Source organism: Primulina tabacum, unplaced genomic scaffold, assembly GCF_025594145.1.
Source record: "Primulina tabacum isolate GXHZ01 unplaced genomic scaffold, ASM2559414v2 Contig448, whole genome shotgun sequence".
NCBI lineage: Eukaryota > Viridiplantae > Streptophyta > Magnoliopsida > Lamiales > Gesneriaceae > Primulina > Primulina tabacum.
The window spans coordinates 114302-119105 of record NW_027459753.1 but is presented as its reverse complement, the minus strand read 5'-3'; the positions used below and the strand labels follow the sequence as shown (position 1 = coordinate 119105).

The window sequence follows — 4804 nt, the reverse complement described above, 5'->3', positions numbered from 1 at the left end:
TTTTTAAAAATAATTCAAAAATAAATACATTATTACACACTAATTTTCAATATTTCAAACTTTTATTTTCAATACTACTCTTATTTTTAACACTCTGTGATATTTCAATTGCAAGAAATAAATAAACCGGAAATAAGGGGTTTATTTTACGATATTAGCGAAATACCCGTGTCATCAATGTATCCGAGCAGAATCAATAATGACCACGAGTGTCTGCTTAAGGATGAGTCGTCGCTTACGTGAAGTTCGGCGTGACGCCAGCCGTGACTCCGCTCTCTCGATATTCTCTCTTCCATCTCGCCATCTGTATACATACGTATATATATATATATATATATATAGTTCTGGTTCGCAGTTCATTCAACACACATTCATCCCATTTCCCGCCAATAAGGAAGAAGAGCAAATGGCCGTGACAGCGGTGAGAGATCAAGCTGGGTTCACAGGATTGGAGTGTCTAAACAAGGGCTGGGATGTATGGGAATGTCATCTGGTTACGACGTGCCAAAGCCCGAGCCCGAAATGATATCCCTCATTCACCATGCCATCAACTCCGGCGTCACGTTTCTTGATACCTCGGATTTCTATGGCCCCCACACCAACGAGGTTTTGATTGGAAAGGTTTTGTTTTATTATTTAATTCTCTTAAAATTAGGCTTTTCATTTTGTATCCGTGGGCTTTCTTCTGATGCTTTGAGTTTGCCTTGTGTTATTTTGTGAAATATGTTTTATTTTGTGATATAAAAGTTCTCGAGGACTGATCATTTTTTTAATGAATCAATTTCAACGTGAGGGTGATTAGTTCTTGAAAAGCGCTCGATCTTATTGCTTATTGTGTCAAATAATTTTTAACGAGAATTTTTTGCTCTCTTTTTGCTAACCAAGTGTAGTTATTATCTTTAAAGATCACTCCCTGAAAAGTGTTCATAAATCAATTTTCTTCGTTTTAACATAACTATTTTGTGAGCTGAAGTGTGTTAATAGGATTTGGTTTGGTATCGAAACCAGAGAAGCCATGAGCAATAATTACTTGTAAAAAAGCTGGAGATATATGAAAGTCTCTATTTTTTGCAAGATGGTCTGCATTTGTGAGATAACCAGTTATATATCACATTTTAAGCATGAAAATGTCAGATTTTCGTATGCTTTCACATGTTCATTCTTGAGTCAGATTTGGAAATTATGAGTATTACCCAACTTACCTCAGCAAATAAAGGAACTTCTGTTTTTCCTTTTTGTTCTGTGATCTTCTTTAATGAGTAGTCTTTGTATTAAGACTTGCCATTGGTGAACCCATGTGACGAGTTACATATTGTTGGATTTGGTGTAGGCTTTGAAAGGAGTAGTTAGAGAAAAAGTTCAAATCGCCACCAAGTTTGGGGCAACTTTCAAAGATGGGAAGATGGAAGTACGTGGTGACCCTGCATATGTTAGAGCCTCATGCGAAGCAAGTTTGAAGCGTCTTGATATTGATTATATTGATCTATATTATGTTCATCGGATTGATACTCGTGTGCCTATTGAAGTTACGGTAAGCAGTGTTATGATGCTTTTTCTTGAAGATTATTGCCCAAAATCCCTTTTGCGAATTGATTGGTAAAATGATATTTGACGCTGTATTAAGAATATAGGTGTATTTTGATGCTTTTTTAAGATTTTGTTGGTAAAAGTGTTTTTGATGCTATATTAAGAGAAATGGTGAAGAGCGTATAAAGCGACTATGGTGTGTTTCTGCACTTATTTAGTTGTACTTGTATGTAGTTGAGATTAAGATGGCTCCCTCACGAAGATTATCTTCTGTCTCAAGTGTTTTTATTGACAGCTTCAAGTGCACTAACTTTTGAATTTGTAGCAATACTTGCGATGAGCAGATTTGAAATAGACCAAACTATTGCATTTGGGAAAAAAATATCTAGAACCTAATTTTTTAACTTATACAGAGAGTTCTCAACTTTAGCTATGAGCTTCTTTTTGTGGTGAACATTGTCCACTTCGAGTTTATGCGTTGTTCATGGTCAATGACAAGTACACTTTCAGTTTTGATATTTCTGTATCCAGTTAGTCAAATGTTCAGTGATGGCCTTGTGGAATTTTCATTTGGTGGAACAATAAACCCTCATAATTGGTTGACAATAACAACCGTAACAATGGGAAAACAAACCTAAAAGTTTCCTTGGCATTATGATTCCTAATTATCTGTACCACGTACCTGGACCATCTTGGCTATATTGGCCGCATTTAACCATAAACATTATATGCAATACAAATAAAGAATCCAGGATATGAAGCTATGTCACACCTGCAGTGTCAATAAAATGCTGCTTGGTTCTGTGAGGTTTTAGCTGAGACCGTCGTCTACTTTGCGTCTGTCAATACCTTTTATTATCATACACTTTGGCGTGCCTTTTAAGATGGGACGAACTGAAGAAACTTGTTGAAGAAGGGAAAATAAATATGTCGGCCTCTCTGAGGCATCTGCTTCAACAATCATAAGGCGAATGCTGTCCATCCAATAACCGCTGTCCAGAATGAGTGGTCCGTTGTGACGAGGGATGTGGAAGAAGAAATAGTTCCTACTGTGCGGTGAGATATCTTTCCTTGTCGCTTTAACATACACACAGTTTGTTGCGATGGACCGTATGCTCTAGTATAGACAAAGTTACCCATTTTTTTCTCTGTTTTATTAATTCAGAGAACTGGGAATTGGAATCGTCCCATACAGTCCCACTTGGACGCGGTTTCTTGTCATCATGTCCTAAACTCCTAGAGAACTTCTCAGAGAATGATTACCGTAAGGTTGGTGCCTATCTACACTCGTGGGCTAATCTTTAGAAATGCCGTATGGTACTTGTGATTTCCTATACTTGCTAATTTATTGAGCATTGATTTATAATTTGTGATTTTTCTTAAGTGTGCGGTTGGGGATAGGTACAGAATAAAAAGTGTTCGTGTTGATACTTATACTCTCAATCAGTGTCATAGGGCTCATTACTGCCTTTCCTATTGCTACGTGCCTGCTTCTAAACGAGAAAAAAAAATATCCGGATAAGTGAGCACCATTCCATCTTCTGCACAGCAAACATTTGATTCTGATTTGACCAATGGAGTTACACGATTATTGGCCTGACAGTATTATATTTTACTTGAATGCAGAGAATTAGCCACTTCATAATATACAATATTCCATAGGGGATTGGTTCAGTAACTGAGTTTTTGCTGTTATGAACTGCAAACATTTTTTTATGCAGTGACGCATGAAGATGACATTATGATGGGATCTTTTGAGCTTTATTCTTCAACATTTAATTGGAAAGTACAATCTGTATTCTTATTGTGATGGAATATTTTGGAATTTATTATTGCAGGTCATGTTTCTTTGCATTCTTAATGGCAGCTGTGTTTCGGATTTGTATCTTGACATTCTATGCGTCATGGTCATAGTAATATACTATCATAATTTGTCAGAAAGTTTAAAAACGTTCGTTTATGAGAGCGTATTATATTCTGCAGAAAGTTCCAAGATTCCAAGGAGAAAATTTTGAATCTAACAAGCTTGTATACGAGCGGGATTTGCGAAATGGGTACAAAAAAAGGTTGCACCCCATCGCAACTAGCATTAGCTTGGGTTCAACATCAAGGGAGCCGATGTTTCCCCCTATACCTGGTACTACCAAGATCGACAACTTCAATGAAAATCTTGGATCTCTGTCTGTGACGTTAACTCCACAAGAGATGGCTGAGCTCAATTCTTTGGCTGATATGGTCAAGGGAAACAGGAGTGCCTTCATGGGAAACACTTTTTACAATTCTGAGACGCCTCCATTGTTCTCCTGGAAAGATGAATAGAGATCTGTACTTCTGTTTTTTTTTTCTCTATTTTAATGTTGCTGAATGTAAATGTAGCCGATTGATAAAGAAGACTGGTGAGTCGAAATATCCTACTCGACAATTGTGGTGGATCGAAACATCAATATATCATCAGAGATCACTAAGTCGAGCCGAGCCGAACTCTTGAATGTTTGAGCTTGTCTGTTTATAATCGAGCTGAGCTCGAGCATTATTTAACGAATATATTCATGGCTCACGAGCTTATTCAAGCTTTGATCAAACCTAAACGAGTTCAATAAATATGAATTGTACATTTAAATATTCATTAAATTCATTAAAAAAACGAATTATAAATATAGAAAAAAATATAATATTCTTATTAAAATTTGTCAATTTATTACAATAAATAAATTTAATAGATTCTTCTATATATTTCATAATTATGTGTTAAATCAATAATTAAATATCAAAATTATTATTTTTTATCAAATATATTACTCATGAATTTACTAACGAACATGTTCACAAGCTAACGAGCCGAATATTGTAGAGCTTGAACTTGGTTTGTTTATCTTAACGAGCCTTATTAAACAAGCTCAAACGAGCTTTTATCGAATCGAGCTTCGAATAGCTCATAAACGGTTTGGTTCATTTACATCCCTAATCACTATTAATAAGAAGCCTTGAACTTTTCGAACCAAGATAGGAAGGTTGTCAGTGGCATTGAAAAATAAGCAGGATGCTAGTTTCATTTATACAACGCTTGTCTTGTCATGTCCAAGCTTGTAAGGATTGTGCAGGCAAGTTCATCTTGCAGTAATATGCTTGTCTTAAAATCTTTTTTTATCTATATATATGCATAAAGTGTGGACCAAAGGCGAATTTTCTCGACTCTGAGGATATTATTGTCCCTCGTAACTGCTTGTTTCTTTTAATTATTGAGCACGTTTAGGGGATAGAAATTAGAGGAATAAGA

General features: G+C 35.9%; 1 pseudogene; it reads left to right on the top strand.

The window, feature by feature from the left end:
- Positions 1 to 434: 434 nt before the first annotated feature.
- LOC142534375 (putative aldo-keto reductase 4) lies at positions 435 to 3985 on the top strand (annotated as a pseudogene).
- The last annotated feature ends 819 nt before the right edge of the window (positions 3986 to 4804 follow it).